Raw genomic sequence first — 11,986 nt, forward strand, 5'->3', positions numbered from 1 at the left:
GTTTGGGTGTGAGGGTGATATTAGCTTCATAGAATGAGTTTGGTAGGGTACCCTCCTTTTCTATTTCCTGGAATACTTTGAGAAGTATTAGAATGTGTTCTTCGTTGAAGGTCTTGTAGAACTCGGCTGAGAATCCATCTGGTTCTGGGCTTTTCTTGGAGTAGGTTTTTAATGACTTCTTCTATTTCATTGCTTGATATTGATCTGTTTAAATTGTGTACGTCCTCCTGGTTCAGTTTGGGAGGAGCATATGTCTCTAGAAATTTGTCAATGTCTTCAGTAGTTTCTATTTTGTTGGAATACAGATTTTCAGAGTAGCTTCTCATTATGTTATGTAACTCTGTGGTGTCTTTTGTGATATTTCCTTTTTCATCACAAATTTTAGTAATTTGAGTTTTCTCTCTTCTTCTCTTTGTTAGTGTGGCTAAGGGTTTGTCTATTTTGTTTACTTTTTCAAAGAACCAACTTTTTGTTTTGTCAATTTTTTTGAATTGTTTTGTTTCAATTTCATTGATTTCAGCTCTGATTTTAATTATTTCTTGTCTTCTACTACTTTTGCTGTTATTCTGTTCTTCTTTTTCTAGGGCTTTGAGCTGTAATGTTAGGTCATTTAGTTGTTGACTTTTTATTCTTTTCTGGAATGCGCTCCATGCAATGAATTTTCCTCTTAGTACCGCTGTCATAGTGTCCCAGAGATTTTGATATGTTGTATCATCATTCTCATTGACCTCTAAGAATTTTTTTTTATCTTCTCCCTGATGTTTTCTGTTATCCATGTTTCATTCAATAGCATATTATTTAGTCTCCAGGTGTTCGAGTAATTTCTGTTTTTTATTTTGTCATTGATTGCTACTCTCAGTCCATTATGATCTGATAGAACACAAGGCAGTATCTCTATTTTTTTGCATTTCCTAAGGGCTGCTTTGTGGCATAACATATGGTCTATTTTTGAGAAGGTTCCATGTGCTGCTGAGAAAAAAATGAATTCGCTTGTTGATGGATGGAATATTCTATATATATCTATTAAGTCTAGGTTATTGATTGTGTTACTGAGTTCTGTGTTTTCTTTGGTTGGTTTTTGTTTGGAAGATCTATTCAGTGGTGACAGCGGTGTGTTAAAATACCCAGAATTATTGTGTTGTGGTCTATTTGATTCTGGAAATTGAGAAGGATTTGTTTGATGTACATGGATGCACCATTGTTTGGGGCATAAATATTTACGATCATTAAGTCTTCCTGATTTATGGTTCCCTTAAGCAGTATGAAATGTCCTTCTTTATCCCTCTGACTAACTTTGGCTTCAAGTCCACTTTATCTGATATAAGGATGGAAATCCCCGTTTTTTTACTGAGTCCATGTGCATGGTAGGTTTTTTCCCATCCTTTCATCTTTAGTCTGTGGATGTCTTTTTCTATGAGATGAGTCTCTTGCAGGCAGCATATTGTTGGGTCTTTCTTTTTCATCCATTCTGCCAGTCTGTGTCTTTTGATTGATGAGTTTAGGCCATTAACATTCAGGGTTGTTATTGAGATATGATTTGTATTCCCTTTTATTTGGGCTTATTTTTGGTTTTTAATTTGGCTTGGTTTCTCCTTTGAGTGGGTTTTTCTCTAAGGTAGTTCCTCCCTTTGCTGACCTCCATTGTTGTTTTTCATTTCCTCCTCATGAAATATTTTGTTGAGATCATTCTGTAGTGCAGGCTTTCTATTTGTAAATTCTTTTAACTTATTTTATCATGGAAGGATTTTATTTCATCTTCAAATTTGAAGGTTAGTTTTGCTGGGTATAGGATTCTGGGTTGGCAAACATGTTCTTTCACAGCTTGAAATATGTTGTTCCAGGCCCTTCTAGCTTTTAGAGTCTGGGTTGAGAAGTCTGTTGCTATCCGTATTGGTTTCCCCCTATATGTAATCTGATGCTTTTCTCTCGCAGCCTTCAAAATCCTATCTTTATTTTGTATGTTAGACATTTTCATCATAATGTGCCTTGGAGTGGATCTGTTGTGATTTTGTGCATCTGGTGTTCTGTAAGCCTCTTGTAATTGATTTTCCATTTCATTCTTCAGGTTTGGGAAATTTTCTGCTATTATTTCATTGAATAGGTTGTTCATTCCTTTGGTTTGTATCTCTGTGCCTTCCTCAATTCCAATAATTCTTAAATTTGGTCTTTTCATGATGTCCCATAGTTCTTGGAGATCCTGTCCATGATTTCTTACCATCTTCTCTGTTTGGGCAACTTTAATTTCAAGATGAAATATTTTGTCTTCATTGTCTGAGTTTTTGTCTTTCAAGTGGTCTAGTCTTTTGGTGATGCTTTCCATTGAGTTTTTTTATTTGGTTTATTGTTTCCTTCATTTCAAGAATTTCCATTTGACTTTTTTTTTTTTTTTTTTTGAGAATCTCTCTTTTTTGAAATGATCTTTTGCTTCCTGTAGTTGCTCTTGCAACTGCTTATCGGTATGATCATTCCTTGCCTGTATTTGCTGTCATCTCATCCTTTGCTTCACGAATCATCTTAATCATGTATAATCTGAAGTCCTTTTCTGACATTTCTTCTAACATACTGTCATTGGATTCTATTAATATAGAATCTAGGGCTGGGGAGATAGCTCAGTCGGTAGAGTGCTTGCCTTGCAAACACAAGGCCCTGGGTTCGATCCCCAGCACTGCAAAAAAAAAAAAAAAAAAAAAAAAAAAAAAAAAAAAAACAAACTTATATATATATATATATATATATATATATAAAATATAGATTTTGTTTGGATCATTTCTTCCCTTGTTTTTTCATGTTGTTCATGTATCTTCCCTTCTAGCAGTGCAGATCTGGGGTATTTTAGATTCCCCCCTATAGGCGTATAGTGGCCCTATAAGTTTCCAAAACCCTTTCTTTAAGGGGAGATCAATATTAGCAGTGCCCAATTCTGACACTATGCAATCCTAGACCAAATAGCCCCTATGAGAACATTAACAATATTGTCATAGTAGACAGAATGAGTTCAATTATTACCTTCAGTATAACAAACAGATTTGCAATAAGGTCTGCAGTTTCTAATGGAGGACAAAGAGGATGCAGAGGGATGTAGGACGAAGCTGTTAATGGGATAAGAAAAGAATATACAGAAGTTCTAGATAATAGAAAGGGTGAAGATCAGAAGAAAGGGTAATCAAAAGAAATTGGATGTTATCATTCAAAAAGGGAGAAAGAGACTCTGAAGGAACAGTTAAACAAAAGGAAAAGAGAGCAAGAAAAGTAAGGAAATAAAAACTTAAAGTTTTTCAATAAGGAAAAAAAAGAAAATCTACACTATAACAGTCATATAGAATGAAACCTCCCAGTCTTTAACAGCCTGATGCATGAGGTACCTGACAGTGAGCTTCAAGCCTCCAGCAGGCGTCTCAGGATGGGATTAGCCCCACCTAAAGATGGGAGATACAGCTTCCAGGATTATCCAAGATGGCCACTCTGGCTTCCAAATGTGGTGGCAAATGGGGAGCTGCAGCTCAGGGCGGACGTGGGCAGCTGGAGGTCCTGGAGGCGGGGTGCAGTTGGTCCGGCAGTGGTCCTGGAGGTCGGGTGTGTTTGGTGTGGTTGCAGGATCCTGGATGATGGGTGCAATCAATTGGTCTGGGGTCTTGTTGATAGGGCGCAGTCAGTCGGAGTGGGGGTCCTGGCAGCAGGGAGCAGTCAGTTGATGTAAGGGGCCCGGAGGCAGGGAGCGATCAGTTGGGCTGCAATTCCATGCTTTTTTTAAACAATCTTTTATTCTGGGTTCTCAGTATCTCAGTTATAACTGCCCACAAGACTTGTCTCCCTGGGCCTTGACCTCCATTTCTCCAGGCAACCATGTGCTCTATTTCTTGGGTGCTTGGTTTTCACTTCAGTGTGCCCTCAGTGAGGTTCCACCAGACCTGCCCATTAGAGTAGTGATGGCAGCCAGGACATTTGCAAAGGGTGGCATTTAGGGAATCAGCAACCTAAACCCTTAAGTCTAAGGTGGACACTTCCACCACTGAAATAGTGTGGGTGCACAATGTTTTGTGTGCATAGCACACAATGTTTAACAAATTTTATACAGATATATAGAAACAGACTTTGGGGAAACCTCCAGACTATTTCCCCAAATAACTGACAGCCAAAAGAAATAAAGAGGAGAGGCACAAATTCATAGCCCAGAGCATTCGAACAGAATTTTTGTGAAACCTTGGTGGAGATGTACCCCAGGGATAATCTGGCCTCAATAAGGGGCCAACTTTCCTATAGCTCAACTGACCACAAGGAAGTTCTCAAATGCTGATTGTCAGTAGAGGAAATGGTGGCTATTTGTAGCCTAGGGCTTCTGATAAAAGCAGCTCCAGACTCCAAATCAATTGTTCACAATGTCTTAGCAACATGGGTCCACCATAGTGTATTGTTTTTAAAATATTATTTTAGTTGTCAGTGGATCTTATTTATTTATATGTGGTGAGTATTGAACCCATGGCCTCACACATGCCAGGCAAGTGCTGTACCACTGAGCCACAACTCGAGCCCCACCATAGTGTATTTGTGAGAACCCACACATGGAGAGTACGTGCTTAATGTAAATCAAATTAATAAAGGTACAAGCTACTTACAGCATGTGGAAAATCCCAACACCAAAGGGTTCACCATCTGAACTGGCCCTGTTAAATGGCAAGTAGTGTTAGAGTAACATTGGGAAACAACTCAAATATGAAAAAACAGTACACTACTTAATTTTGAAGATTTTTCTTTTAGGTAATATTTTTAGAAAACCCACGAGTAGACTTTGTATCACAGAATGATCAGCCAGGTGTATGCACACCTGTAATCCCTGTAATCTTCCAGTCTCAGTTTGGGAGACTGAGACAGAAGGATTGCAATTTAAAAGCTATCCTCAGCAATTTAGGCCCTAAGCAACTTAGCAAGACCCTGTCTCAAAATGAAAAAATTTTTAAAAGTGGGTCTGGGAGTGTGGTTCAGAGGTTAAGTGCCCCCGGGTTCAGTCTGTGGTGCCAAAAAAAACCAAATATACATACAAAAAGAAAACAAAAACAAAATGATCCATAACACCCAAAAAATCTTTTGTCTGAACAGTAAAATAATATTTGTTGAAGCCAAAAACAGAGATAATGCAGTTTTTAAAAAAATTTTTTTTAGTTCTTGATGGATCTTTATTGTATTCATTTATTTATATGTGGTGCTGAGAATCGAACCCACTCCTCATACGTGCCACATACAGCCACAACCCCTGCCCAACTAGTTATTTTTTAATCTCTCCAATTTTCTTCCAAATCCACTTAGTGAGTTCTCAAGGCCCAGGAAGAGATGGTAGCTTTCCTCCGGCGTGCACCTAGGTTGATCTTGAGTATGTCCCAAGTCAGGATGACGCCCCTGGTCTCAGCAGTCACTCTGAGCTCTGGTCTCTGGGCGTGGGGGGAGCATGTTCTCCAGTTCAGGGAGCGGGTTCTGGGAGAGGGGCGGGCGCTCCAAGGAACCAAAACCCTTGACTGCATGTGCGGCCACTGGGGGTTTTCTTTTGAGCTTGAAACAGCTGTCAGAGTTGACTCCAGGGTGGGTCCTGGAGTTTCTTCTGTGTTGCAGTTGGAGAGCCCTCTTGTTGGATCAATAAGAGAATGAAGCTTCTTCTCTATAGCCCTAACTTCAGTCATGGCACTAGGTTGAATCGTTGGAATTTCCTGATGTGATTTTTCTAATATCTGTTGGATTTGGTAGAATTGGAATTATCAAATCAGGACTTTTAACAGAAATCAACATAACATCATCATCATTTCAGAAACACTCCACCCAAACTGATGACAAATTGATCTTTCACTTGCTTTCCCTGAGGGGCAGAAGGTTCACAGTTAACAGAAATAATTTTTCTTTCTTCCTTCTTTTTTGTTCCACTAGGATGAACGTAGGGGGCTATCCCACTGAGCCACATCCCCAGCCCATTTTATTTTTTTCATTTTGAGAAAGGTCTCAAGTGCTGAGACTGGTTTTTTAACCTGTGACTCTCTTGCCTCAGCCTCCCAAGCTGCTGGGATTGCAGGCGTGTGCCACCTCACCCAGCAGTAGTCACCATATCTTCTGGACAATTAACTCACTCTTAATTCTTACTCAAATTCATGGTCTGGATTTGCAGCCTTACAGGCTGTGTTACTGGATAATGTGTTTGGCTCCAAACGATTCCTTTGAGGTGGTAATGCTGTTCTGACATGTCTTTGAAGTCTTGCTATTTTCATAAAGGGTTCACAGCTATTGCTTCATGTTTATTCCCAGTGTGTTCATTCAGATTTTTTTTTTTATCAAATAGCTTATAATTTGTGCTACAGAATCAAATGTCTGACCTGTTCCAGAGCTGTTGTTTGATTTTCCAGAGCTACACAAATATTTCATTAACCGACTCTGAAATTTTCATGAGTCTAACATTTTGTTTTCTGAAAGCATCTTCTTCTTTTGATTCATACTATCAATGTCAAGTAAGGACTGCAACTCTGAGTCTATAATTTTATAATTTGAAATGCTGGAGTGACAGGTTCTACTGGATTCTTCTGTTTTCAGAATATTAGCAGTAGTTGGAAGAATTAACCGAATTCACCAAGTAAGGTGTTTTCTCTACAGGTACAAAATATTAGTCTGGATTTAAAATGTTATTTTGCCTTTTATCAAGTGATTCTGGAGTTTGCTTCTAAAGGAGAGAGCATTTGTGAATTCTCTTGTTCAAGGTATTTTAAACTATACCACTCATTATAATGGGTGGACAGAAAATGGATTTTAGATTACAGTTTTCTTCTGGTTCAAAAAAAGGTTTCTGTTCCTTTTGTCTGATATTCGGATGAGTTTCAGTAGTGTTCTGGGAGGCTGGGTTTGTGGCTAAGTAGTAGAGCACTTGCCTAGCATGTGTGAGGCAGTGGGTTCGATTCTCAGCACTGCATATAAATAAATAAAGGTCCAATGACAACTAAAAATATTTTTAAAAAGTGTTCTGTGAATCTTCTGCCTTTTGTCTAAACAATTTGCTGGGAGAATCTCATTTTTCTTGGCTTCTGGTCATGACACACACCTTGTTCACCGGTGTATTCCAGTCGTGTGTTTGAATCAGCAAGCCTTTTATTGGTTCATTAGATTCTCAGGAACACTCCCCTCCACTGTAGGAGCACTGCGTTGTGTTGGAGTGCACTGGCCTCAACAGTCTCAGAATGTGCACTGTTGCTAGTCTGATCCCAGTGTGCACGTTCTCATCGCCACCTGGAGTACTACTCCCAATTGCTGCAGGTGTCCAAGCTTCAACATTCTTAGCCTTCACAGGATCTTTGCTTGCTCTGGCAACTTGTAGGCATTTTTCTCTTGGGGACAGTTTCTGATATCTTCCATTTACTTTTACCAGGATCTGCCATCTTTCATATCCTTACAACACACATGTTCAGAAGGGCTTGGTGTTGCATGCCTGTAATCTCAGTGACTTGGGAAGCTGAGGAAGGAGGATCATGAATCGGGAGGCCTGCCCAGGCAACTGATCAAAACCAGTCCATGGTTGTTTGGCTCCATCGTCTTTGGGCTGGAACCAACGTAGAACATCATGGCAGAGAGGGGGTGGTAGAGAAAGCTAGAATGGTGCCAAATCTGCCATAGACCTCCTACAATCCCTGAGATCTGCAACCTCCCAGCCATGTCTGCATGTATTTCTGTGAATGGTCAATCCGGCGATCCAATCGTCCTGGCACATGCATTTGACCCAGAATGTGGGAGTACCCCATGCTGTGTTTCCAGTGGTTCATCCAGAGACACAAAGCCTGAGCTGGGGGAAGTCATCTCTCCAGAGCCCCCAGGGATTGACATGGAAGTGGTCATTTGAGTTTAGTTTCTCTCAGTCTTGACTATAATTGCTCTTCCTGGATCTATCAATGTTACAAGCTCTTTGTGAAACTTATGTAAATGAGGGACTTAACTCACCCTGCCAAGAAAGTTATATTTTAGCTTGAAATATTGCTAGCCCATTTTTCTTATTTTATCAACATCAGACACCTTGAATTCTTGGTCTACCAGCAATTTGGTCAGATGGCTCCCTGCTTGTTGGAGTGGCCCCTACTCATCCTCTACTCTTCTGAATTAGAGCCACTGTTAATCAAAACCAGTGCTGTGGCGGTAGGCGGCTGCCGCCCGCCATCCCAAACCTGATGGCTCCGCTGGGCGTGTGTTCTCCGGGCAGCTGCTGGGCCGCTGCCACCCCGCCGCGACCCCCAGGCCAGGCTTCCCTTCTCCACGCAGTGCCTGGTGCGCCAAGAACAAGGTGGAGTTGTCATCCGAGGCTTGCTTTGCTTCCCTCACGAGTCAGGATTATGTCAATGACATCAATCAGGAAGAAATTCGAACTGGTGTTGATCAGCGTATCTAGAAGTTTCTAGATACTGCAAGACAGACAGGATGCTTCTTTCTACAGAAAAGATTGCAGTTGTCTGTCCAGAAACTGGAGCAAGTTATGAAAGAGGACATCTCAGAACTAAGGAATGAATTGCAGCGGAAAGATGCGCTGGTGCAGAAGCATTCGACAGAGCTAAGGCACTGGCCGCAGGTGCTGGAGGACATCAATGTGCAGCACAAAAAGCCAGCCAAGCCCTCAGGGCTCCTTGGCCTGCCTGCAGTAGGCTTCTGCCAATATCCCTGCGCCTCTGAAGCAGTCTGGGGGGTCTGGCCTACACGGTAGCCTCTTGTGCACCGTTTCACCAAACCTCCCCGTGTGGACGTGACATTTTAGAATTATTTGCCAGGGAATGAGCTGGTGTTAATTTTGTTTCCACCTAAAAATTTCCCCAATTTTTATGAGCTGTTAATTACTTGATTAGTTTATAAAACGCTTATGGCTTGGTGAACCAAGTGAGGTTTTGTTTTGTTTGTAGCAAAGTTTAAACTTAGTTTGATGACACAGATTCTTTTTTAGTTTTTTGCTTGTTTTTTAATTTTTTATATGACTTTTATATAGTTTTTGTTTTTCCAGTTGTTAGTTTGTTATTATCTGAGGGGGGAAATTACAATATTCCAGAATCAGGGGAAAAGGAGTTTGGTTTTAGGCCTTTTACAGTTACTACCCATTCATGGTAGTAGAGAAAAATATGTAAATTTGTTGTCTCAAGACTTTGAACTACCTCAAGAAGAGGAATCTAATACTTCCATAGCAGTAGTACAGAGTGCGGTATTTTGTTAATGGGTCAGAAAAAGGGTTAAAATATGCTGTTAGTGTAGTAATATCAGTAGATCCTTAAGTGGATGCTGCCTTTGTTTGGTGAGTTTGTGTTGTGTGGTGTTGCCTGTTTGGAGGGGAGCTGTATTAGGAGCATGATACTCTAGATGCCTTGCAGTAATGAACCCGTGTGAGTAATAAAGCAGACCCAGTCTCTAGCAAGACAGCTGGGACACAGGTGAAGTACGAGGGGTCAAAGCTTGGTCTGATTCTTTTTCTTTTGAATTTTGTGGTGTTTGCTTGTGTTTTTATTTTACTTTTTGAAGAAAAGGCAGTTTACATGAAGGAAGATTCTTGCTCTTGAATTTGATTGCCAGGGACTAGGGCCTTAGGGCGGAGGTGACTTGCAGAGTGATCCTCGGCTCCTTCACCTCCATAGAGAGCACGTGGCTCCTCTGGGGAAGGTATTTGCCCTCTTGTTGGAGGAAGTTTTCTGTTCTCTGTTGTATACTTTTCTTAGATCACATCCCTCTGCCAGTACAGACACTCCATTGTCTTCTGACTAGTCAGTAGGTCTGTGGCTGTGTCTGGTTTGTTGGGTCCTCTCCAACCCTGAAGATCCCTCCCCACGTGCTGCCATATCTACTCATGTTCCTGGTCTGGCCTGGGTGCCACCTGGTTGAGAAGCCTCCACTCCACTCCAAGGCACAGGACTTTCATTCCTTCCACTGCCTTGTGGGTTAGTGTATGGTCCTTGTTTCTGTGCCCCTTGCTGCAGTGTATGCTCATGGGAAATAGGCATTACTCCCCTTGAATATACACAACATGTAGTTTACATGATGCTTTGTACTCACCTTGTGTGTGTGTGTCTGTGTGTGTATTACTCATTTTGTTTGTGTACTGTGAGGATATTTGTCTTGTGGACCTGTGTTGATCAGCCTGAGGCCAGCATATCCCCTTGGTTGGAATATATAGGTCAAAACTTAAAAGTCATTTTTTACTCATAAGGGTTTAACCTGGTCATCTTATGCTGATTAGAAACTCTGATTGGCAGCTTTAGGTTTCTTGATTAAAAACCTAAATAAACTAAGTTTGAAGCAGTCTTTCAATGACAAAGGTGTTTTTGGTGAAAAGATAGGAAATTGTTCTACTTGGTGCTTGGTGAAAATGTTTTGAATTAGTATGTATACAAATTATTGTCATTTCTTTATATTAATTTAGAAGTTATCTGTCAAATAAATAACAAATTTTTGATAAAACAACAACAAAAAACAAAAAACAAAACAAAACAAAAAACTAGTACTGTTTTTTTCTTCCTTCCACTTCCTGTCTTATTTTTCTAACAAAAGACATTTGATGTTAATCGCCTGTCCAAAAATATCACCACCTGGCCTCATGCTTTCCATAATTATTGGCTGGGTATAGACTTCTAGGTTCAAAGTAATTTTACTTTATAATTTGGAAGGTACTTTTCTGTATTCTGTCATTGATTATTGCTGATGAGAGAGAAAATAGCTTAATTCTGTTTTTTTGTTTGTTTGTTTTTAGGACACCTAGACATTTTTGGAAAACTCACAATGTTCTCATCTTTAGTATTCTGAGATTTGATAATTGGATTTATGGACATTTTTTTTCCTGTTGTTGTTTTTGCAATTCATCCTGTCCACCATTCAATAAGCTATTCCAAGCTGAACATACGAACATACATGCCTTGCCTCACTCTAGAAAGATTCTCAATTGTTTATTTGATACATTCTTAAATTTTCTGTTTTTTCTGGAACATAGTCAGATGTGAAACTTCTAAATTTCCATGTCCATTTTCATATTTTTCTGTCTCTACATATTTGGAGATTATCCTTAAGTCTCTTTCAGAAGCTTATTATCACAGTGTAATTTTTTTTTTTTTTATTCTTGGGAGCTCTGTCTTATCTAGTGATTCATTTTTAAAATAGCTTCCTATTGTTTTAAATATGCAACATCTGTTCAAATCTCAGATTAAAGTGGAATTCTCACTTTCTTCTGTTATGACTCAAGATTTCCTTTTGGATCTAGTCCTGTTTCTTGGTCATTAGTATACTGTAGTTTTCATCACATGCATAGAGCTGTACGGTGTGGTTACTCTATGTGAATGGAAGGGGATTCTGTGGATGTTCTCCTGGTCTGTGTCCTGAATGGGATGGGTTAGCAGGACCTCCATATGCATGAGAAGGGGTGCAAGCCATTTCAAAGAGGAGGCCTTCACTTATGCTTCACTTTCCTGCTGCTGAAGTTGATGTAAGTTCAATGTGTAAGCTCGGGGCACAGCTAGTGGCCAAATAAAATCGGACCAAAAGCAGCCAAAGCAAGCTTTATTGGAATTTGACTCTTGGGCGAAATTCCCAGCACCCCTGGGGTACAGGTCAGGGTAGGGAGCTGGAGAAAACTGCACATGGCTCTGGCTCCCAGGGTCTTTAGAGGCCAGATTGGGCGGGGCTCTTGCTGAGTGATAGATGGAGGTAAGGGTCAGTGGAGTTTTCCTGCCCATTTGATTGGTCGTGGTTTTGGCTCGCCACCCTCTGCCTCAGTGCTTCTGCTCTCCCTCATATAGTCGCCCAAATTTCAGCCTAATGAGGGAGCTAATGAAACACTGGTTATCTAGCAAAATAATTCCTTCCTGCCCAAGAGCTGTGTGCCTGAGGTCAATGTCAGAGCTGACAGGACTTCTGCACAGAGCTTCTCCAGGGAGGGTACTGCTACAGCAGCCAGGCATCTTGTGCCCCTGCACAGGAACACTGCCAGGCACCAGACATGCCACAGCCATGAGGT

This window comes from Sciurus vulgaris, assembly GCF_902686455.1.
Source record: "Sciurus vulgaris genome assembly, chromosome: 17".
NCBI lineage: Eukaryota > Metazoa > Chordata > Mammalia > Rodentia > Sciuridae > Sciurus > Sciurus vulgaris.